Source organism: Frankliniella occidentalis, unplaced genomic scaffold (assembly GCF_000697945.3).
Source record: "Frankliniella occidentalis isolate FOCC.00 unplaced genomic scaffold, Focc_3.1 Scaffold52, whole genome shotgun sequence".
Taxonomy (NCBI): Eukaryota; Metazoa; Arthropoda; class Insecta; order Thysanoptera; family Thripidae; genus Frankliniella; species Frankliniella occidentalis.
Window position 1 is genome coordinate 1534161 of NW_026267182.1, and position 24795 is coordinate 1558955.

At 50.6% G+C, this 24795-nt stretch overlaps 2 long non-coding RNA genes across 2 annotated transcripts in view; one reads left to right on the plus strand and one right to left on the minus strand.

Moving 5' to 3' along the window:
• Positions 1-2074, minus strand: part of LOC127749417 (uncharacterized) — a 22740-nt gene extending 20666 nt beyond the window's left edge. Inside the window, exon 1 of the long non-coding RNA XR_008011141.1 lies at positions 1848-2074. This is a non-coding gene — a long non-coding RNA (uncharacterized LOC127749417). The remainder of the gene's footprint in view (positions 1-1847) is intronic.
• An 817-nt stretch (positions 2075-2891) lies between these two features.
• Positions 2892-24795, plus strand: part of LOC113205214 (uncharacterized) — a 71826-nt gene continuing 49922 nt past the window's right edge. Inside the window, exon 1 of the long non-coding RNA XR_003303336.2 lies at positions 2892-3229. This is a non-coding gene — a long non-coding RNA (uncharacterized LOC113205214). The remainder of the gene's footprint in view (positions 3230-24795) is intronic.

Consider the following 24795-nt stretch of genomic DNA (forward strand, 5'->3'; position numbering starts at 1 on the left):
GAGAGAGAGAGAGAGAGAGAGAGAGAGAGAGAGAGAGAGAATCTTCGCTATTTTCATTTCCATTTACACCCCCGAGCACACACATGGCGTTAAAAGGGGGCGCTAGCGCTCTAATCGCTGTGGGGAAGGGCTGTTCGGGGCCGAGCGGGGCAGCTCCCCCCCCCCTCTCCTTTTCTCCCTACCCCTAGGCCCCGCATCCCGCAGCCGCCGCCGGCAGTTTGGTTCACGATTACAAGGTTTAGGTAATGATCGTGAATTTGCACACGAAACGCGGGAGCGCGCTGAAAAGCAATAACTGGAAGAGGCAGAGTGGCAGAGTGCTCCCAGGCGAATTATCGAGTGAACACTATATATGAGCGCGTGGACATTTTTATTGCAGTATTAGATATGAGCCTTGGCGTAAGTGACTAATCTAGAGAAAATTGTAGCCTTCTAAAGGTCTCCATGTTTTCAGGAGAGTATTTGAAGACCCACAGTGCTGTTTCTTATTACAACGAAAAATTTCCGCGGCCATCTAGAGTTCAGACCACACGAGGAGATGAACTAGGGAATCGGCTCTTTCTTGCACTCAAAGAAAATTTTAGCTGCCCACATTGTTGCGAAAAAGTAGTGCCTTGTTGGGACACTGTGCAGTTGTTGTTTTGCTTGCCGAGCGTCGTAGGGTGTGGCCGGTACAGTAGACCGGGGCCCTGGCCCGGCTTGGCCGGTCCCTGACCCACCCCTGCAGCCCCCTGCTGTCGAATTGCCCCTTAGGCGGGCCCGTTGAGCCCCGCACACCGGCTGACCGAGTGGACCGGCACCCAGCCTCGCCTCACCCCACCTCACCCTGCCTCGGCACCTGTTGAGTGTTTATGGCGAGGAAGGACCACGAGCATGAGGTACGCATGCACTTAGTTACCACTCACAATGCTCTCATGACGACCTTTCACGCGAAACTCAGGGAAAACGAGGACCCTTACTGGCGTGAAAACATCCAAATAAAGATAGTAATGCTCGCAACAAAATAAATTGCGACACGAGTGTTGATGGCTCTCTCGAAACACGACGAGGTGACGATGCTGCCACCGCCGAACTTTGTTCTTCCCCGACTCCTTCTTCGAGACAATGAGTTCTGCTCCCTTCGACCTTCTCCTTTCCTCTGCTTCTGCCAGGTGGAGGGAGAGCAAAGCCAGTCGCGGTGGCGCAACCGGCCGCTGGAGCTGGTCCAGCAGCGCCGGGATGCGAGATGCAGCGCTGGGAGGCTGCAGGACCACTTGCTCCAGGTGCCGCGCGCGGGTGGCTGCGCTCCGGTGCGCGCCGCGCCGGGCGGACAGGTTTGGTCGGTGCACCGCGCGCGCATCGTTGCGGGGGAGAGAGAAAAATGTGAGAGCGAGTGGGGGAGGACGACAAAAGACAAAAAATCATAAAGAATGGGATAAAAGAAGATGCGTCGTGCGGGGGATGATGATGCTGCAACTAAAACCTGGACCCGGTCCCCGTCGGGCACGACATCTGCCGCCCGCGCACCGCCCGAAACAGGACCGGGCGGAGGACCGCTCCAGGACCGGTGGGGGCGGCAGCCGAACCAGGAGCTCGCCGTCGTTGGCGCGCTTGGACTCCGCGCGCGTTTGTAGACACGCTGAGTTCTGCTCGACCAAGACAACGCGTACAAGGTAAAACCAATGTCTGGTCTTTTATGAGTAAAAAGGGGAAAACATTGAGTAACTCCGATATTTGAGGAAAGCCCCTTCGGATTTTGAGGAAATCTTCTCAAAAACTAAGGATTTTTTTTTTTAATCAGACATTGTTTTTACCTTGTGACACAAAGTTCACCGGAAAGCAAAGAAATAGCCGTTCAACCCACGCACTTCCGTCGACTTCCGTCAGTTTCTTTTCGATTACTCGTGCTCGGCAGAGCTCGATAACAGTCTTCCTGTCGGTGTGCCTGTAAATATTGGTCAAGAAAAATATCCGATAGCATGGCGTGGCGTAGCGTGGCGGTAGTAGTCGTGGCGCGTGGCGTTCGAAGCGAGGACCACCGGTCGCGGGGTTTTATCTGAGGCGGTTCGCGGGGGGACGGTTTGACCCTCTCGGAGGAGAAGCGTGGACGTTACTGCCGGACCAGGAGCCCGCCGGACTGGGGCCGCTAGGCGCAGACGCGTCCAGGGGGGAAAGAGAGAAAGAAATAAACGGATAAATGCGCAGAGTGCGGTCCGAATGAGTCGCCGTTCTTTTTCGCTCTCTCTCTTTCCACTATGTCCCTCCGTCCGCCGACTTTTTTCAACCCCCACCACTCGCAGCCCCCACCACCCAGGCGGGCCATCTCCCCACACCCACATATGAACACTCTCTTTTCCTCGCGCCCCAAATCCGGTATCAGGCTTTCTCTCTCCAGCCCGTACTCTGCCCCCTTTCCCTCGTTCTCTCTCACTCTGGCTCACTCGCGCGCCCCATACACATATATGTCCCTCTTTTCCCCCTCCCCTGGCACCCTTTTTCGGCGTCCAAAAACGCAAGGCCGGAGCCACCCCCACTACGAATAAAACGCGTCCACATATTCACTGCCCCTCCACCCACGCTGCCCATCCCCCGCCACCCCACTCCCGAAAAAGCCGGGCGAATGTGATAAAAATGAGAGAGAGAGGGAGAGGGAGGAGAGGAAGGGAGATTGAGAGAAAAAGAGAGAGGGAGAGAGACAGAGACCGAGAGAAACGGGCTGAGCTGGCTCAGCCCTGACCGGGGCTGGTGAGCGAAAGAGACAGGGGCAGCGAAAAGCGAAAGAGAGAGAGAAAAAAAGAGGTGGACGCGCGGGTGGGCGGAAAAACGCGCGGGCGCGGGCGGGAGGGCGGGCGGGGGAGCTTCGAGCGGTGGAGGGGAAATTTCGTTACACCTCTGGCCCGTCCCGGCCCGGTCCAGCCCGCAGTGCCGCTGTGTCTACCCGCGGCCCACCCTCATTTCGGCAGATTTTTTGGCAGCGGCGCGATGTCCGAGCGCGGCTCTGGAGCGTGCGGCTGGACCGCAGCCTCCAGCGCCCCTCGCGCGCGCCAGTCTCTCGGACACGGAGGACGAGGCGTCGCCGACGAGCTCTGGAAGAGGATACGATTTAGTTTCTTTTACTAAAAAAAATATAGATGAAAGAGTAAAGAGTTAAATTATTTTAATGAAAGAAACGGCGTTTTTCTGAGAAAAAAGTGACAAAAAGTGGATTTATGTGCCTTACTATTGGATATTTTGGATTACCCTTGAAAAGGTAAGGATAGTCATAGAAATCGTAATTAGTTTTTGGTGAGCTTGCTTCTTCAAATGCTTCGATTGATCTTTTAGCTCTCATGTTTATCAGAAAATCTTTCTTTCATTTCTTTGATTTTTTCTTGTTTTTCAAAGAAGTAAATCCATCTTTCGAAATTCGCTCACGTTCTAACAACAATTTTTGGCTATTTGAGGCGAACCACAATGGTGTATTCAGTTTGTTATCTTTTGGGCAATTCGTGAACATGCCAGTGCGGTAACTTGTGATGTAATTAAGAGTTTTGTGCTCTAGTGTTTTTGCTTATTACTCGGTGTTACTGACGACTTTTGCCAGTTCACTTTACACTGGTCTACCGAGAAACCAAAAGTGTTGAAATATAACAGTTTCAGCAATACTGCAGAGCAAGATGCATAGGATTTAGAGAGTAAAATCGAAAAACCGTGATGCGTTTTGAACTGTTTGCAAAAATTGTGATTGCTTTACGCTGCGGTATACTTTTCACTCAAGCAGATTTTTAATACTTTAGAGTTTTCCTATGAATATGCTGGAGGATTTTTTTCTTCATTGTTGATTTTTAAATTTCTTCCAAACAGTGCGTATTGCAGTCTGCTCAAAGGGCAAAGGGCAATGTTCCTTTTTGACCATGATATTCCTGATGTACACTATTCGTTGTTTTTCAACAATGTTTTCCAACTATATTTTCCTATTTTTCGAAGTTGCCAGTGATATCCACACGGACACGCCCTAAAAATATTTCAAACATGATTGTGAAAAATCAGAAATGAGCGCGTTCAAGTCTCCATTACGTAAGTGTTTTATGTCCCTATAGGGACCTATTGTTCGCACACAGGCACTCCATTCCCCCGAGCAATTTTCATTATATTTTCACAGAAAAATTTAGATTAAGTATGACCTCAATCTAACTGTAAACTTTTGAGGAAATCACGTTCGAAATTTGGTGGAAATTGGTCGGTCAGTCGGCCAAACAATCTCGCATGGCTTTTTATGCCTTTCCTTTTAATTTTAAAGAAAAAGTGCACAGATACACAGTTAAGGATCAGAAAATAAGCTTTAGAATGACATCCCTGCCGTTTCCATACCGCGCCCCAGTAAAAATTGGCAGCAGGTGTTAACAAAAGAGATCAAAATCTGTGGATAGTAATCAGACATACCCAGAACCTGCATTGTGGCTTTTGTTCTCATGCCTTCGGTATTAGTTGTATTTCGGTGGTACCAACCTAAGCTAGAGAATGAGCTTTTGTAAGCTTTCATCACACTTCTCAGTCCCATGCAGTATTGTAGAAAATCTTAAGTTCAATACTGATAGACTTTCGTTTATTCCTAACACAAATTCATGACTGTGAGAAAAGTCAAGCATTTGAGCTTTTGTTCCACAGGTAAACGAAAAGTTGAACTTAATGCCCGTAAGGATACTACATTTTATAAGCATATTATTCTCCCTCTTTTTTGAAGAAATTCATGAAATGTTGCGCATATTTTGCGAGAGGGACCTCGTCCTACCAGTCACTTTTGGGAAGGAACCTGTGCGACAACTTCACCCCCGTCTCTGGACTGGTCAGGTACGAAAAACTCTGCCTCCGTCTTCGTGATCCGTTGTGGGGGTGGACTTGTTTTCTGGACCACGTCAAATTATGTTCACTGTAAAAAGCTTTACTGATTTTCCGAAACTTATGTTACAAAATACCTCTAAAAAATCGTTTACAAAAATATTTGGTGTCAATTTACAAATTTCGTAAAGTTACAAAAATGTTACGTAATGAATGCAAATTTGTAGGTCATTAGTCATAAAATTTTACGAAATATGTTCAAATTTCATACTCTTTTATTGGAGATTTGTATTTTACTGAGAAAAAAAATGAAACGGCCCCTTTAAAAACGATTTCTCAAAAATGGCTATTTATTGCCTTCTTTTAGTGCCTATACACGGGTAGTGAGTAAGGCAGCGCCTCCAAAAATACTGTACTGCACCCTTTAAAATTTTCAAAGTAGCATTTTTTTTTGTCTTACAACAATAGCAAAGCAAAGCTTTCTTTTGTGGCGCTTCTGCTGAAAAGGCTCTGCAACGTAAGACTCAAACTCCTAGCTGTCAAATGCCAAATTTGCCCTCATTGCATTCGATTTCCAGGCGGGTCTTGCAGGCGCTAAGCTGTCAGGCGAGCTCTTCGCCCCCCACCCACACCCCCGCGCTACACCACTACGGCCCCGCACAGTGTCCCTGCCAGCTTGCTGGATTAAGGCCGAAGTTGGAGAGCGAACGCGCATATCTTCCGCAGACTCTGCTGATATTACGCCTGCTGTGGTATTATGCAAGCTCACGAGCCGAAATTTTCTGGCTCCATGGCACTAGGGCCGTCAGGCGGGAGACCCAAGGGGCCTGGTGCTACAGGGCCACTCAAAGCTTGCGCTGCTTGACTCCGCATGCGACAGACAAAAGTAACTTCCCCACTAGTAAAACAAACAATGTGCAAAATTTGCAAACCAGCGTGCTCCTGCCCTGAATTTGCACACTCTTCTATGGTGTATTACTGAAGTTCCACACTTGGTCACACACAGTTCTATGCAATCAATGGGGACCGTATGGTGGGCAGCTACTATACCTTTCGAAAATGTCTATATTTTATACACTAATTGCCGTTTAATATCTGCAAATGCAAGTGCACCCTGTGAACCCAAGTGTTTACATAGTACACACTTCCTTGTGTGTACATGCATGCATGGCACACTTCTTGGTGAGTGCACACTACTTAGCGTAGTGCTATGGCAAGTACACACTTCCAAGTGTGTGCCATGTATGTACACACTCCCTAGTGTGTTCCATGCCAGGCACACATTTCCTTGTGTGTGCGTTCAAGTACACAAGTGTGCTATGTACACACTTGGGTTTACAGTGCAGACCTTTGCTACAGTAGTAAATGGGGAACGTTTTGTTCTTCCAAGTGGCGAACTAAATGGTTCTGCAATTGCAGCTGCAGAAAAAAAAAGTTTGTTACTAAGAAGTGCAGAACTTATAGGTTTTCGTGGGCACTCTACTGCATGCATATCGGACACGAAGTTTTACAGTTATTGGTGACGATGGCGAACTCGCGGACGAGCTTTCCTGTTCTGAACTTAGATTTGCAGAGAAGCTAGACCCAATAATGTATCGAAATTTTATGCACTTGAACTTTTACCGGGTGATTTAGATAATACGCAGGTGCTTCAGGGTTTGCCGTCTCGCTCTGCCTGTAAGGCGCCAAGGCCCCTTTTGTGGGCAAACCCTCCCTCACCTGCGTCTTCTCTGAATCACTCGCTACATCAATTAAAGTGACAAATTAAACACTTGTTTCATAGAGGTGCTGGAACAATTGAAATGTGCGTGCTCTCTGACATCCTCAACAAGAGTGAAATCGATCAAAAGTGCCTCCAAAAGAATTCAAAAATACAATCACTGTGTTTTACTCACGTTTTAAATACGCTGTGTTTTTGTGTGTTTTCTAAAGCGCTCTGCAAAGAGCACACTTGATTTTAAAATCTAAAACTTCTTACCACTTTTCTCTGACGGGCTGATCCCCAAAATAGTTCATGTCGTTATTAATTCAGGCACCTGTTGTACTACATATGCAACGCCCCCCACACACTGCCATCTATTATGCATGGCGTCATTCAGGGACCGCTGTTCGTTGCGTTCGGGTTGTTTCACATACCAAAACCGGGCCGAAGAGAGAGAGAAGCAGGGGGGGGGGATTTCGTGCAATATTTCGAAATCACAACGAACTGGGGGCCTCAGACCACATAACAACACAGCACGGGGCCGATGAATGTTCAATGAGGTAAAAGTCAACAGCCAGGTGCGCAGCAAATCCATTAAGTATTGATCTCGTACACGTGTGCGAGAGAGAGAGAGAGAGAAGTATTGCGGAGAGAAAGTGTACGAGGCGCACGTAATTTGCTCAAAATTATGGAGAAATGTTAATGGAATTCACTGCTATGCAGTGCGTTTGAACCTTCACAACAGGCAATAAAATGCGGCAGAAGAAGAGCTAAGTCTGGTGTGGTTTAGTATGCTGCTTGATGAACCACGACGGTGTTTTATTTAACTAAACAAAAACGATAACAAAGAAACAATTATATTTTTCTAAATGTCGATGGTCTGTCCACGCTGGTCCCCGCGGGCTCCGCGTGGGGGCTCCGTGCCGCGGGTGCGGTGGGGCTCGCGGGGGGGAGGGAGAGGGGGACATAGGGGGCACCGATGTACGGTTGGGCGTGGCCGGCGCGGCAGCAGATCCCACACGACCCATTGAAATGCGTGCCGGGTAAACAAAACGACTAATGCCGGATGATTAGTTTGGGGCGGCACGGCGCTGTTGGGAAAATGAAGCGCAGCTCCACGCGGCGGACAGATGTGGGGCGTAGCTGCGCCGTAACATCACTTTTGCACTGGAGGCGGAGTGCACACCAGTCCACTCACATCTGTGAGAAAGGGATATAAATGGCTCGAAAAAGAGGTGTCTAGTCCGATTTGCCGGTGCCCTGCCCCCCTCCCCCATCATCCTCCCCCAACTCCCCCACCCCTCCCCCCTTTTCCTGTGCCGTTAGGCCCCTGTATCTGTCCCGCTGCATGCGCGCGCGGAGAGGCGCATTCATACCGCGGAGTGCAACAATTGATAATTTATCAAACGCGCGGAATGCGCCGCGCCTGACAACAATGGCACGCTAATGCCAACAATGCTGCAAAAGTCGCTCATGCATAACCATCGTGGTGCAAAAGCCCGCGCGGTGCGCGCTTTGTGTGTCAGAGAGCGGGCCACATGCCGCAGGGCTGCTGCCCATTATTGCGGGACGAAGAAAAAACATATCGAAGAATACTATCCGAACGAAAACGTTTCTATAAAAAAAGTTAATAAGAAAGCGGTCCATCTTTATAATTTAAAAAAAAATTACCTTGAAGCTTTTGAGTTGGGACATTTTCACAGGCAGGCGCTGACCTGGTCCCGTAAAACCTCCGCGCTTGTATGCCTCGCGTCGCGTCGTGTTCATGGTAGCACGCCCGTATATTTTCGCATTAGCCCGTCATACTCTCAACCATATCCCTCTCTGTCTCTCTTTCTCTTCGCTCTCTGTTGCCCGTGATCTGCCTCTCTCTCTCTCTCTCTCTGTCTCTCTTTCTCTTGTATCTGGCTCGGCTGTTATTTCGGGCAATCTATGATTTATGTTTACCCTGAATAGTTCGCGGAATGACGTCCACCCCCCCCTCCCCTTTTCCCCTCACCCCGACCTCAAACAGCCAGGCAGTGCAGCGGAGCACGCCATGTATTTTAACGCCCCTGTTTATTTCAGTCAGCGCACCCAGCGTTTTAACGTCGCAGTTTATTTGCGTTGCCCCCTGCTCCTCCCGCCCACCCTGGCCTGGGCCCTTTATCCATCCTCCGTCCGTACCTACGAGCATCATGACGTTGGTGATGTCAAATGCAGTGTACGAAAGGTTTTAAGAGGTGGGCTGTATTTTCTTTGGGGGGGGGGGTATATTTTTAACATACCAGTAATGCAATCTAAAAGTTGAACTAGGGTGATTAAAAAGTCATTATAATAACTCTAATATTAGATCGAATATGTAAGAGGGGGATGGTGGTTAATATTGGTTTATATGGCAACTCTGGCTTCGATTCTTATCGCTCTCTGCGTTTGCTTCAGAGAGACGCCATCTTCTGTGTGGGGCGTAAGAGAGAGAGCGAGAGAGAGAGACAGACAGACAGATAGACAGTTGGACGGACAGAGAGCGCTCTACTCACACGCCGCTGGCGCTTCCTCATTCCTTTCAGCCCTTCTCCCTCCTCTTTCTAGCCCTCTCCTCCCCCCACTACTCGCATCTCATCTCATCTCCTTGATTGCTTTTCATCCTGAAGCACGACCTCCACTCGTCTTACCCCGTTCCCGTCCCCCCCGCCTCTCTCAAACCACCATCACCACGTCTGTGCCCCTTCTCATCTTCTCATTCGACCCTCAAGCAACCCCCTCCCCTTCTCTTTTGCCGCTTCTCTTACGCCCCTACTCCTACAGCCCCCCTCTCTAGAACCCTCTTTGCTTTCCTCGTGCTTCGCAATTTCTCCCTCGTATCCTTTGCTCAAACCGCAGCTCTCGCGGTGGAGGCTCCCGCCTTGCCCGCGCCCCGCCAAGCCAAGCCACCCCACGCTACCCCACGCGTTTTGGCGAATATCTTGAAAGCTCCCCACTCTCTCTCTCTCTCTCTCTCTCTCTCTCTCTCTCTCTCTCTCTCTCTCTCTTCCTGCCTTCGAGTCCCCGACCCGCCACCGCGCCTTTGGCGTTTCAGTTTCAAGGGAACACGGCGGGGCGGCTGCTATCGACTTGGCAGATGGAATTGGAATTGGGTTCTTGCTTGTTTAGTTTGCGCCGACAAACATGTGGATTGTGAAATTTCCATCACGGCCGAGGCCCCACCACCGGCAAAAGCGCTCGGCGTGCTGCTGCTGCACGCCAGTATATGCAATCAGCACACCTTAGGGTTGGATTTTGTGTCAACGTCATAAGCATACAAGAATGCTGTTTCTTATCGAAATCGAATATCCTGGCTCGTCATCTTGGCTCCGCAAATCTTGGCGTTGTAACTTGAAAAACTGCAAACAGAAGTTCACAAACTTACCTTTTTAGTGGGAATCAATTATCGCTATTTCAGGTGATTTTTACCACGTTGTTCTGAACCGCGGCTTGCGCGGCTACGCCTGCTCTCTAATGAGATGATGCGGTGAGAGCGGGCGTGCGGCCGGCGAGCTTCCACGTATCCCCCCCCCCCCCAACCCCCTCCCCATCCTTCCCTCTCAGCCACACACCCACCCCCCGCCCCCCAGGGATCCTCACGTTAATCTACTTTGATGGAACGATGTCAGCGAGCTTTTCCATCCGGCCATCATCAGTCAGCAGACACAACTACAGTGTTCATCTGTCGCCCGAGGCGCGCTGACGAGTACCAGTGCTGCTATGGCGGGGACACGTGTAGGACTGTGTCGAGGAGGGTGGCGAGGCAGTCAGCGTAGTTTGCCCCGGGATTGAACATACATGAGCATATTTTGTCTTTGAATGTGTATGTACTGCAGTCCATGGACATCACTTTTCGGAGAAAGTACATTTCCAGTAAGTGGACGCGAGCCATCAGAATACTTTGATGGTGCCATGTTTGGAGAGAGAGAGGATGGGGGAGAGAAAGGGGGAGGGGGGCAGACACAGAGAGATAGGGGGGACGAGCTAATGCCCGTAATTAAAAGTGGCTAATTGCTCACTGCAGTGACGTGTTTTCCCCCGTGCTCGCGCCGCTTTTCGCCTTTCGCGTTTATTGGCTCCCCGTCCAATCCCATCGGGCTGCGTCCGCACGTTGTCGCCGCGGCTCCGCTCGCGCGTGTGCTGCGCCACCGCTGGATGGTGGTCCACTCCGGACGCAGCTCGATAATGGTGCCAAACGCCCCTCCCGCCTCATATATTTCAACCGGAACGCTTTATACCCTGAGAGAAAAAAAAAGGTAATAATTCTTTTTCGTGTGCAAAAACCTATACGAATTTATTTGATTTAAAATTTTAACGTTGAATACAGAAGTGAGTGCCCTCGAATGAAAATTTAGAAAGAGTGATGAAGAAAAATTTACTTAATTTCTCTTTTTACAACTTTGGAATGGAGGCGAGCGTTGTCCGCAGCAGTGTGCCAGATGATAAGACGGCCACGGGGTGGAGGTTGGAGGAGGCGGGGATGATCCTTCGGGACCTACCCGCGCGACCACATTCCCGAACAAGCTTCTGGGAAATCTCGGCTTTTCTAATCTAATCGAGTTATGAAACCCAAACAAACTTTCTGGCAGGCCGGGGCGGGGCGGGGTTGGCCGCGGGGCCGGCGGGCGCGCTTGCGGGCTTGCCCGCTGGTGTGGTGGTTGCGGACTACTGTGTTTGGCTGATAAAGCTACCGACCCCCCCGCCGACTTTTGGGCCCGCGCCCCGCGCTGCCGCCGCTGCTGGCTGCCTGCTGGTATTACTGTTGTTTCAGGGCAAAATATAATGCCTCATGAGACAATCGCGGAATCTCCGCAAACTTGGCCCCTTTCTGAAACTGGCGACAATTCTGGTAAAGGAAATGAGAACTAGTGCACACCATCATTATTCGTTTAATTGCCTTTCCACTTTCTCGTCCTCGACTTCCCCCTCGGGGAAACATTAGCAGTCTTCACAAGATGGAAAAAATTGGCACCGAAAAGAAAGGAGTGGCAAAATATTCTCAAGCTAGTCGTTTAGGGTGCCCCCTCTCCTGCGACCAAATTCCTATAGCCCAGGCCTAGACGACGGGCGCCCTGCTTTGTCCGACTTGGCGCGTAATTTAAATGCTAACTATAAAGTAAACTCTGCGCGGGGAGAAATGGGAAGGACCACTATTAAAGGATGTACCAGTGTGTTTGTGTGGGGGGGGGGAGGGGGGAGGGCAGATGGAGAGAAAGAGACAAACGGAGAAGGAGAAGAAAGAGGCATGTGTATTTTGCCGTGCACTTCTCTTCCCATCCGGCGGGCGGTACGCGGCGGAACCCTGCATGGCGCCTGGCAGGCAGGCCGGCCCGTTGGACACGGGTGCCAGCGGGTTGCCTACTCCGACTTCGCAGGCGCTGTGCTCCGCCGGGCGCTCCCGGCGGGCTGCTTCTAAAGAGGAATTAGACTTGAATACTGGTACTATCTCTCCATTTTCTGGAAAGGTTTTTAAAATATGATTGCATATGTTGGGACTTCAAGAATTTCGATTCAATTTGCAGAATTTTCTGAAACGTTTTCAAAATTTCGATTAGCATTTTTCGGAACTAGTCGAGTTCTTTACTAACACTTTAGACTTGTATTTCGGTGAATTCCAATGAGTTGTGGAAAATTTGATGACGTTTTAGTAGATATCACGACTGTTTTGTCGCTAAAGTTCGTTCAAAGTTTAGAATTTTGAATTTTGGCGAATGCAGAAGCTTGTCACTCTGAAGGGTTCCGCCATGGCCGCTCGGCAGACGCTGCTGCTGCTGCTCCGCCCCGCGGCCCGCGGCGGCGCGGCGCTCAGCGGCAGTGGTGTGTGCGTGACGGCGCCCCGCCCAGGCGCCCTCCATGAACTTCGCGCAGACGACGGCATAAATTTTAAACTTTGCTGCGGCCCCAGCTGCGACCCGTCCACCGCTGCCGCCATCTTTCCGCCATCAATTTAAATTAGCCGCCAAACTAAAACAGGACAAACTTGCCCGGTCCTTGTGAGGTTGTCCGCAACGACCACTAACCGTAAATTAATTATAAAGATGAAAGCAGGCTAGTTTGATAAGGGCGGTGGGCAGCGTCCCCGCCCTGCTGGGCCGGCGGAGGGGCCGTCTCCCCGTCATGCCCCGTACACAAGAGCTACATGCAAACCTTTCAAGAGGCAAAAAAATCTACCGTACATTTTTATTTTTTTTGATTGTTCCTCCATATCTAAATGCAGCTACTTTTTTCGTTTATCGAACAAGATGCAACTATTATATCCCTATCAGCGATAAATTTGTATCCACCTGCTCCTCGAATTTTTAGTATAAGATGTATTTTTGCCACCGAAAGTGTGCGGTTAGAATAGCAAAGTGAGCGTTTCAGGCCGAGTTTCTCTCAGCTCTGTCCTTTTATCTCGAAAGAGGACGTTGGGTTTGCCCCTCCCTCTTCCACCCGCCTCGGTCCTGTCCGTCCGGGACCGCTCGGCGCGCTCGGCATACATAGGGAACAAAGTTTGAATTTGGTGCGCAGAGGGCTTTCCAAAGTGCAGTCCAAATATTGCCCTTAACTTTCCAATTCCTGCCGTGTAGGAAGTTGGGAGTCCCCCGGCCCCCTCCTTTACCCCTCCCACCTCGTCCCTTTTCTCGTCTAACGTATCCGGGAACCGGGACAGAAACGGAGGAGAGAAGCTCTCGCGTTGACCCAAGTGGCTCCCATCACGGAGGCGAAGAGGCAGCTACAAAAACGGTTAATCCTGAGGAAAGGGAAAGATCTAAAATAAAAAGAGCAGCGAAAAAAATAATAACTTGGGGGACATCCTAACCGACAAGACTGGGGAAACGGGAAATAATTGCATAATCGGCCTTCCCTCATCCTGCATGATGGCGGTGCCCTCACACCCCGGTCTGCACTGCACGCCCGCTCGGATACACATCCCATTATCTCTGGGGCTCATCCCCATCCTTCCCTCTCAGCCACACACCCACCCCCCGCCCCCCAGGGATCCTCACGTTAATCTACTTTGATGGAACGATGTCAGCGAGCTTTTCCATCCGGCCATCATCAGTCAGCAGACACAACTACAGTGTTCATCTGTCGCCCGAGGCGCGCTGACGAGTACCAGTGCTGCTATGGCGGGTACACGTGTAGGACTGTGTCGAGGAGGGTGGCGAGGCAGTCAGCGTAGTTTGCCCCGGGATTGAACATACATGAGCATATTTTGTCTTTGAATGTGTATGTACTGCAGTCCATGGACATCACTTTTCGGAGAAAGTACATTTCCAGTAAGTGGACGCGAGCCATCAGAATACTTTGATGGTGCCATGTTTGGAGAGAGAGAGGATGGGGGAGAGAAAGGGGGAGGGGGGCAGACACAGAGAGATAGGGGGGACGAGCTAATGCCCGTAATTAAAAGTGGCTAATTGCTCACTGCAGTGACGTGTTTTCCCCCGTGCTCGCGCCGCTTTTCGCCTTTCGCGTTTATTGGCTCCCCGTCCAATCCCATCGGGCTGCGTCCGCACGTTGTCGCCGCGGCTCCGCTCGCGCGTGTGCTGCGCCACCGCTGGATGGTGGTCCACTCCGGACGCAGCTCGATAATGGTGCCAAACGCCCCTCCCGCCTCATATATTTCAACCGGAACGCTTTATACCCTGAGAGAAAAAAAAAGGTAATAATTCTTTTTCGTGTGCAAAAACCTATACGAATTTATTTGATTTAAAATTTTAACGTTGAATACAGAAGTGAGTGCCCTCGAATGAAAATTTAGAAAGAGTGATGAAGAAAAATTTACTTAATTTCTCTTTTTACAACTTTGGAATGGAGGCGAGCGTTGTCCGCAGCAGTGTGCCAGATGATAAGACGGCCACGGGGTGGAGGTTGGAGGAGGCGGGGATGATCCTTCGGGACCTACCCGCGCGACCACATTCCCGAACAAGCTTCTGGGAAATCTCGGCTTTTCTAATCTAATCGAGTTATGAAACCCAAACAAACTTTCTGGCAGGCCGGGGCGGGGCGGGGTTGGCCGCGGGGCCGGCGGGCGCGCTTGCGGGCTTGCCCGCTGGTGTGGTGGTTGCGGACTACTGTGTTTGGCTGATAAAGCTACCGACCCCCCCGCCGACTTTTGGGCCCGCGCCCCGCGCTGCCGCCGCTGCTGGCTGCCTGCTGGTATTACTGTTGTTTCAGGGCAAAATATAATGCCTCATGAGACAATCGCGGAATCTCCGCAAACTTGGCCCCTTTCTGAAACTGGCGACAATTCTGGTAAAGGAAATGAGAACTAGTGCACACCATCATTATTCGTTTAATTGCCTTTCCACTTTCTCGTCCTCGACTTCCCCCTCGGGGAAACATTAGCAGTCTTCACAAGATGGAAAAAATTGGCACCGAAAAGAAAGGAGTGGCAAAATATTCTCAAGCTAGTCGTTTAGGGTGCCCCCTCTCCTGCGACCAAATTCCTATAGCCCAGGCCTAGACGACGGGCGCCCTGCTTTGTCCGACTTGGCGCGTAATTTAAATGCTAACTATAAAGTAAACTCTGCGCGGGGAGAAATGGGAAGGACCACTATTAAAGGATGTACCAGTGTGTTTGTGTGGGGGGGGAGGGGGGAGGGCAGATGGAGAGAAAGAGACAAACGGAGAAGGAGAAGAAAGAGGCATGTGTATTTTGCCGTGCACTTCCCTTCCCATCCGGCGGGCGGTACGCGGCGGAACCCTGCATGGCGCCTGGCAGGCAGGCCGGCCCGTTGGACACGGGTGCCAGCGGGTTGCCTACTCCGACTTCGCAGGCGCTGTGCTCCGCCGGGCGCTCCCGGCGGGCTGCTTCTAAAGAGGAATTAGACTTGAATACTGGTACTATCTCTCCATTTTCTGGAAAGGTTTTTAAAATATGATTGCATATGTTGGGACTTCAAGAATTTCGATTCAATTTGCAGAATTTTCTGAAACGTTTTCAAAATTTCGATTAGCATTTTTCGGAACTAGTCGAGTTCTTTACTAACACTTTAGACTTGTATTTCGGTGAATTCCAATGAGTTGTGGAAAATTTGATGACGTTTTAGTAGATATCACGACTGTTTTGTCGCTAAAGTTCGTTCAAAGTTTAGAATTTTGAATTTTGGCGAATGCAGAAGCTTGTCACTCTGAAGGGTTCCGCCATGGCCGCTCGGCAGACGCTGCTGCTGCTGCTCCGCCCCGCGGCCCGCGGCGGCGCGGCGCTCAGCGGCAGTGGTGTGTGCGTGACGGCGCCCCGCCCAGGCGCCCTCCATGAACTTCGCGCAGACGACGGCATAAATTTTAAACTTTGCTGCGGCCCCAGCTGCGACCCGTCCACCGCTGCCGCCATCTTTCCGCCATCAATTTAAATTAGCCGCCAAACTAAAACAGGACAAACTTGCCCGGTCCTTGTGAGGTTGTCCGCAACGACCACTAACCGTAAATTAATTATAAAGATGAAAGCAGGCTAGTTTGATAAGGGCGGTGGGCAGCGTCCCCGCCCTGCTGGGCCGGCGGAGGGGCCGTCTCCCCGTCATGCCCCGTACACAAGAGCTACATGCAAACCTTTCAAGAGGCAAAAAAATCTACCGTACATTTTTATTTTTTTTGATTGTTCCTCCATATCTAAATGCAGCTACTTTTTTCGTTTATCGAACAAGATGCAACTATTATATCCCTATCAGCGATAAATTTGTATCCACCTGCTCCTCGAATTTTTAGTATAAGATGTATTTTTGCCACCGAAAGTGTGCGGTTAGAATAGCAAAGTGAGCGTTTCAGGCCGAGCTCCTCTCAGCTCTGTCCTTTTATCTCGAAAGAGGACGTTGGGTTTGCCCCTCCCTCTTCCACCCGCCTCGGTCCTGTCCGTCCGGGACCGCTCGGCGCGCTCGGCATACATAGGGAACAAAGTTTGAATTTGGTGCGCAGAGGGCTTTCCAAAGTGCAGTCCAAATATTGCCCTTAACTTTCCAATTCCTGCCGTGTAGGAAGTTGGGAGTCCCCCGGCCCCCTCCTTTACCCCTCCCACCTCGTCCCTTTTCTCGTCTAACGTATCCGGGAACCGGGACAGAAACGGAGGAGAGAAGCTCTCGCGTTGACCCAAGTGGCTCCCATCACGGAGGCGAAGAGGCAGCTACAAAAACGGTTAATCCTGAGGAAAGGGAAAGATCTAAAATAAAAAGAGCAGCGAAAAAAATAATAACTTGGGGGACATCCTAACCGACAAGACTGGGGAAACGGGAAATAATTGCATAATCGGCCTTCCCTCATCCTGCATGATGGCGGTGCCCTCACACCCCGGTCTGCACTGCACGCCCGCTCGGATACACATCCCATTATCTCTGGGGCTCAAGACACGCCTCCCGCCCCCACGACGACAGCGCCCTCGCCACGCCGCGCCACGCCCCGTCAAGCCTTTCAAAGCCCCGCCACGTTGCCCCCCAACTCCCCCCCCCCCCTTTCTCTCCTTTCTGCAAAGTCCCGCGAAACGCAACTCCTTTGGACGGCTTCGGCAGGCCCGCGTGTCACATGGCCAAGGGTCCAAAAGACAAGTAAAACAAAAAGTAAAAAAATAACTAAATACTGAGTGAGTTTTCCTTTGGTAGAGACAGTTTTGAGGACTCTCCAAAAGAATGAAACTAGTTTTAAAACGATTAAGGAACTTGTGGTAGATTGTGATTTTGATTTTCAACTTGACGAATATTGTCTTTGGCTCCGCGTCTCTGTCGATGTCGGTCGCTCACTCGTCGAGCTGTATCAGCCGCTTCGCGGCCGCGGCCGGAGCTGTCTCAGCAGCGGCAGCGTCCCGGCTGAGCAGCGGGGCGAGGGCGGCCGCCAAAGCCTTGAGATGAGATCCAATGAACGGCAAGGTAAGCAAGACGGTCGTTGGCTGATACCGAGGCGCGTGGGGCGGGGCGGGGCTCCGCGGACGAGACTTGCCGCGCCACGCCGCGCCACGCCCATCTCGTTAGCGACAACACGCAATCTGAGCAGAGCCGCCGAGCTCCTTAAACATTAAACTCATCTCAAAGTGCCTCCTTAAGCCTTCTCCTTCATTACGATCCCTCCTGCTCCCCCCTCCCCACCGGCCCGTCCTCCCACGCCTCGTTATAGTTTCAAATATCCATCTCTCTAATGAGTTCCCGATCTATTTAACGACACCAAGGCGGTTGGGGAGCGGGGGCTGGGGGGAATGAAGGTGGGTGGGGGGAAGGGGAGAGAGGGGGTCTGTGTGATTGGAAGGATGCGATGAGGCGGATGACGACGGGACAGGTAGAGAGAGGGAGAGTAAAGGGAGAGGGAGAGAGAGAGTAGGTTTTAATCAGCAAGGCGCAGTTCGCTCTAGGCGGGTTCCGCTCGGGAGTGGGTTAGTTGTGGGAAAGGGGGGTATAGATAAGGTGAAGAGAAGATACCGCGGGCTGTTCTGCGGTTGGTGCGCTGTGAGGTTTGGGTGAGAGGGGTGGGGAAGAGCTCCACTGGGAGAATTTTGAGATTGGAGAATTTGGAATTGCGGCAGTCTACCATCCGACCATATTGTGGGAAGAGTAAAGTTCTCATTCACTCTATTAATGACTTCTTCCAAAGAATAATGCACACTTTTTAAAACAGTCCCCAAGACTGTCTCTACCAGAGGATAAAGAGACCCCCCTCCCTCCTCTCCCTTTCCTATATGTAGCACCAGCCCGGTGTGGCTCCGGGTTCTTTTTATGAGTAACTTGGAAATTTACGTTTTAGATGCAACACGTTAAATTCGTTTAAAAAAATATTTTAAGTGATTTAATAGAGCTATGTACAAAACTCAGAGCACCACTGCTTAAGGTAAACGAGGGATTTTGTATGATTTAGTTCAAAGGAGACCGCTGGGTCAAGGATGGAGCGACTCTAGAAAGGGTGGAGGTAGCCGCTCGGTCGAGGGTGGTACCAGAGCCAGTCGTGTGTCTTCCATGATTGGGCAACTTAGAAAGATGAAAGACCCGCAGAGTAGAGGAGAATCCCTCTGCCGAGGCAACCCCTCTCTTCCACCCTTGCGCCACCACCCCCTCCCCCTCTCGCTTCTCAGCGCTATCGCAGCGCGGGCGGCGCCCCTCGTGGGGACGCCTGCTGGCAAAACTATTCCCTCGATATGAAGCCGACAGGATTCTCGCAAGAGAAGTTAGCATAGCAGGCAGGAGTGCTGCTGATGGCGACACGGTGAGAAATGGTGAAGGCGAATACGAGTTGAATGGCAATGCTCATTGGATGGAAATTTTGAAAAAATTGTAAAAAAAAACCCAGGTGAAAATTCCGGCCAGGTTTCCGGCCGGAAGGTTGCATTCCGGCCGTAAATATATACGATTTCCGACCGTATTCCTTCTCTCCGGCCGTATTTTGGCACTCCGGCCGGAATCTGTTACGATTTCCGACCGTATCCCCATTGTTTCCGGTCGGAGTCAGAGTTTCCGACCGTAGTCAAGCGTTTTACGGTCGGAGGGGTTCCGGTTTACGGTCGTAATCGATACGGTTTACGAATGGAGCCAATCTTTCCGGCCGTACGTTTTTCGGTCAACCGTAAATGACTTGTAACTCCTAAACTAACAGTCACAGGGGGAAATGGCTTTGTGTGTTACAGGTTGATAGCAAACTGTTATTATGCATGAGATAAAAAAATATTTCTTTTTTTGACCACAGGGCTACTAAGAGAACGGCTAGAGATAGAGCAATTTAAACATCACCATCGTGCTCCGCGTCGAAATTTTACCCGGGAAAGTAACTATATCGCGTATTAAAACACGCCCTTGGACTCTGCTCACGGAGCACTCTAACTTCCTCCGGCCAGGAGGACAACTTCCGGCCGGAACATTCTCCAGCCGTAACAACCTCCGGCCGGCGTCTGGACTACGGCCGGAAAGTGTTCCAATTTACGGGCGGAGGAGAGTTACGGACGGAACTAATACGACCGGAAGAGTTACGGCCGGTAATAATACGACCGGAATTTTCACCCGGGAACTATTCTGCTTATTACGAATATTAGTCACACTTTCATAACATAACAAAACAAAAGCTGTCAAAGTATACTGACAGCAAACATGTTCCAGAGATCTTTTAGGGCTACTGTATCATTAAATTTCCTATGTTGTTTTTATACACTAATTAATTAATTAAGCGTCTTTGCGGGGAAATTTCCATACAAGAAGCGAGATTTTAAAGGTGGAAATCCTGTACACTGAAGTCTCTCATAAAAGCGAACTCGCTTCTCCTTATTGCTGACGCAGAGTCTTTGAGATGTTCTCCGAAGCGCGTCCCCTGTAAGACCCATCCCACCCCTACGACGGCGGGGAGTCCAAATGCTCTTCCTTGGCGGATATTTGGAGGTCTGAGTTATAGCGGGCAGGGTATTTATATCACAAGGCAGTACACCCCGCGAGGAGGCGGCAGGCGCCGCCCCTCTCAGCCTTTGTGCGCACAACTTGTTCCATTACGGGCCAGGCACTATCCTTCTTCTGCGCCCTCCCATTCCTTGCTCCTTTCCTCCCTTCCTCCCCACGTCTCTCTTTCCTCTATACCTCTGCAACAGCCAGTATAGTTTACTATACACTGTTTAAAAGATTGTTGTGTGAAAACCAAACATTTTGTGATAACTGTTTTGTTGACGCACAACCTCGATGTTCAAACATGGTCTAACAAGGTTTATCACGTCAATAAAAGTTTCTTTTAAAATTCAAAGTTTGAAATTAATTGTAATTTTACCATTTTTGTCGTTTCTAGTCATTAGTCAAAAAAGACTTGTTATAGAAGGTCGTGTTGTACATCAAATATCCGCAGTACAAAAATTAAGGACAAAGTTTGCTGTTTATTTACGACATTAGGTTTTACAGTGTAGTTTCACCAATAGCATCCAAATACAGTGGCGTTTTCTCCATCGCGTAGCCAAAAAGTTAAATTGTCCCCTCCTTTTCCAACCCGTCCACAGAAGCAGCAGTAAAAAAAGTCTTACGTAATTAAGTGCGCCTGTTAAATAACTCAGTACGACGCGTCCTACAAACAAAGTTCGATCTCCCGGCGCGCCGTTCAACACTGTACGATCTCCGGGCGCGCCGTTCAACAAAGTTCGATCTCCTGGCGCGCCGTTCAACGCTGTCCGATCTCCTTTTCAGCTTTTATCTGCACCGTAGGCTTCAAGCCGTAAAATCTTCGTTGATAGTTCACTTGAAAGGAAACTAATAAATTCTATGTGATCCTCAAAGATTACGCTACACATTGGACCAATAATAAAATGCTATGATCTTGACGAACAGACGTACGAGGCGTTTAAACTTTCACCTCGCTGCAAACCCCGAAAAGGAGATCGGACAGCGTTGAACGGCGCGCCAGGAGATCGAACTTTGTTGAACGGTGCGCCCGGAGATCGGACAGTGTTAAACGGCGCGCCGGGAGATCGAACTTTGTTCGTAGGACGCGTTGAGTAGTCTTATACTACCCTTACAGCGCAAATCTGTGAACTCAATTTTTTATTCTGGAAATTGACTGAAACGTCTCTTAATTCATAATCTTTCTTTGTTGTTCAACGAGTTTGCATTTTTCCGATCGCCTTACAAGCGACTACGTTTATCCGATTTTTCGAAGGAAACCTAGTATTTTTTTCCTGTTTTTAATATTTTTATAGTGTAGATGTGTGCGCCAATACGAAATTCTTCGTCAGCCCGTTTTCGTCGTGCGCCCTCTCGCCCCCCTCTTTGTCTTTTACATCCTCGCGGGGGAGACACCCCCCGCTGAGCGCGCGTAGTGCCGGTGCCCGAGGTTTAATTATGTAGGGAAAATAAATGGTCAGTACCAAGTTGGTGCAGTTAGGCCCCAACCCGCCCTGCTCTATCGCGGGCATCGCGAGCCCGCCTCCCTGTTCTGGGCGCGCCGCGCTCTTGCTGAGCCAGCAAAAAAATTAAATAATGTGGAGACGACCGCAATAACGTCGTTGCTGGTAAGGATTAGTTCGCGACAAAAAATAATTTAGCGACATGTGTTTAAAATTACAAGAACGAGAGGAGGAGGAGGAGGAGGAGAACAGGCTGATGCCGGATAAGTAACACTCAACTAATTATCTTAAAAAGTTAAGCAGGTATTTTCAGAAAAAAGTGAAGCAAAGCAAGCAGATCGTTCCTCCTGAGCAGTTCTTCAACAGGGTACACCTTTCGCGGGAAGCTCGATGAGGAAAGGGGACTCCTGGCTGCGCCGCGAGCCCGCAGAAGCAGCAGCAGTGGCGGCGTGGGGCGGGGCTTGGCAATGTATGCGAAGGCTGTGGGACCCTCGCAGAAACTCTACCCCCATCCCCTCGTGCCGCTCCTCCCGCTCGCTTTCATCAACGCCGGAGTGAGACGAGCCGCACAGCCTTCCTCGTGCTTCCTCACCCGCCGCCGCTCACGTCTTGCGGAATTAAACGGCCTTCTATGTCTGTTCGCCATCCACCACCGCACCGTCGGCCTGCCGTGCCGTGCCTTCCGCTCCAGGACGAGACGCAGCCAGCGACACATCGTCATGTGAAAACGCCTTTGGGGAGCGGGCGGGGGCGAGCAAGGCCTGCCATGAGACGGTGACAGCAGCGCGGAGCAGTTGTGCCGCACCGTGTACCGCCTGCGTCTCTCCCGGAATGAATTATTCATTTCCGGTCGTGATATATTGTATTAAACCTAGATTGCGGTTTATCAATAACCCGCACTGCACGTACCACGCCACTGCGATCGACTGTCACTTAATTATCGGGTGAAAATTTTCAAAGGGACCGCGAAGAAATAGTTTTAAACATATTCTAAAAGTGTGAATGCTTCGTCATCATTGAATTCAGGATATCCCCGCCTTTTCTTATCTGCTTTGCTCTCTCTCTCTCTCTCTCTCTCTCTCTCTCTCTCTCTCTCTCTCTTTCTCTTTCCCGGCTCGAACCGACGCCCTCTTCACAAATTCCCTTTACCGTTGGCGCTCCTTTCTCCAGTAAGCCTTTGCCTCAACCTTCTCCACTCCACCCCTACTTCCACCTCGTCGGGGCCCAGCACGCCGTGGTGTGGTCCGGCTGGGTAAATGAAACTCCTTCCTTTAGCGGCCTCGGGGTAACTTTACTCCTCTCATATACGAGCCCTTTCTCTATCTCTCTTACTCAGCCCCCTCCCCTTTCTCTCTCTCTCTCCCTCTCGACTCCTCCCGTATTCTCTCTTTATCTCTTTCGGTACCATCACCCCGCCTCACCCACACCTCCCTCCTTCCCACTCTCTTCTCCCTCTCGCAAACCAGGCAGGTCCACCCCGCAGGACCCGAGCCCACAAACTAAAACTTTCCTGGCGTAATATGGAAATGAAAATGTCGGGGCGCGTGGGTCTGCGGCCTCCAGCCGGCCTCCAGCCGCAGAGGAAATCCGGGCAAACCCGCCTGGGCACCCCTCCTCGACCCTTTGCGTTCCTTCGCTTCAGGTCGCGCAAGGTCGAACCTTCGGAGACGGGGATGATTGTCGGAGAAAGACGCGTGGAAATATGAGTTTTAATTTTTGAAACAAAAAAAGTTTAAAAAAGTTTAAGTATTTTCCCAGCTTTGGTCGAGGGCTGTATTACACTTAATGTGCTGTTTATCCTTTATGCTGTCGACATTCACATACATATGCACACCGACTTTCACTCAAGCACACACACTCGCACACATTTGCAAGCGCTTCAAGCGACACGAGGGTTGCTTGCTCGTGAGCAGCTTGTGAGGTGTGCGAAGCCTGGCGGGGCGGGGCGTGGAGCCGCAAAACAAACTACTCCACTCCATTCCGCAGGAATCCGCGCGGAGCGGAGGGGGGCGCTGCGGGGCGCGGCTTGGTGGCAGTGGCTTGGAATGAGAGAGGCTGAGGCGGGAAGGGGGTCCTCTGAAATTCTGAAACACGGCGGAGCACTCGCCTCGCTACGCCACACACCGCGCCCCGCCGCGCCCCACCACGCCCCGCCGTCTTACCGAGTTAGAGTAGCGACAGAAAGCAAACTCCACTCTGCTGCTGGCTGCGGCGGAGCAGACGGGGCGAAACTCCCCCCGCATATCGCCAGGCTGCTGCCGGTCGGAACATGGCGAAGAGAAAGTTTGCCAGAAGAGCTTCACAAAGTTTGCTGGTTTTGTCGATTTGTATGCTGTTCGCATTTGCAAAATGTTCGCCCAGCAGCAAAAGTCTTGTTTAATAAAACAAAATAATGTTTCTGGCACATACTAAAGAAATAAAGTTTATTTTTTAATACGCCAGTATTAACAAAATTGTTCACACCGGCGTACTAAAAAATGCGTAAGCCGAGCACGTAGAGAACTCAGTAAGCTATGAAGAAAAATGTTCATAAGCTTTTAGTGTGTGGGTAAAAATAAATATTTGTTTTAAAATTTTGTGTATGTTCTTAAATTGAGAATACAGTATACGTTTTTGGGGGTGAATCCTGTAGGAAACTTCAAACAAAATACGCAGGTTCACATTCAACTGTCGTGGACCACATTCTCATTCTTTGAGCGCTCGTCGCGCTCGGCCGCTGGGTGGGGCGGTTCTGGCGGGTCCAGGAAGCGGCCCGCGCGCGGCGCCCCGGCCCCCTGTCCACCAGGGTCCGGCGCCCCGCCCGGACACCCCCGCCCCGGTGGCAACCCCGGAGTCAGACACAATCTGTTCCGATGTCCGAGCCGAGAGGGATTATTTGTGGCCCTGAAATTTTAGCCACAGACGCGAAGCGTCTTTTGTAAGATGACTCACTGGACTTCGGGGACGGTCCGGGCGTTCACGAAAACAACAGAAACAAAAATCGTTTCCACGATAACATTCTCTGTTGGCACATCGTTAGCGAAGGGAAGCACACTTCTTCTTTCTGAAGTATCCTTGACCTCGACCACAATGTCATTAAGGACAATCGATTGATCTTCTTTCGAGAAAAAAAGAGGATTATGTGTCGCCTTTCTGATATACCTTCCTCTGTATTTGACGTAAAACGAAAATACTTTTTTTAAATTGTTACTCTTTTTGTTCTTTTTTTTTCATAGCTGTTGCGCAAGAAGGCGCGACCCGCGGCGGGCGGAGCCAGAGCCGCGCTGCGCCGTATTGATCGGCCACCCTCAAGACGGGGCGGGGCGCGGCGCGGGGATGATGGGGGCGGCGCGGCGCGCGGGGGACAGGGGGCGGTTGCCGCCTCAGCGTAATAACGTGAGACGCGCCTAAAATTCCGGGAGAGGGCGTATTATATTCCGAGCAGCAAACCCTTGTCCGCCCTCCCCTCCCCCTCCCGCCCCACGACCGCTGGCGGTGTCGTGCCCGCACTGGAGCCGAGCACAAATCTTGCTGGAAGTCCTCCCCCTTCCCTCCC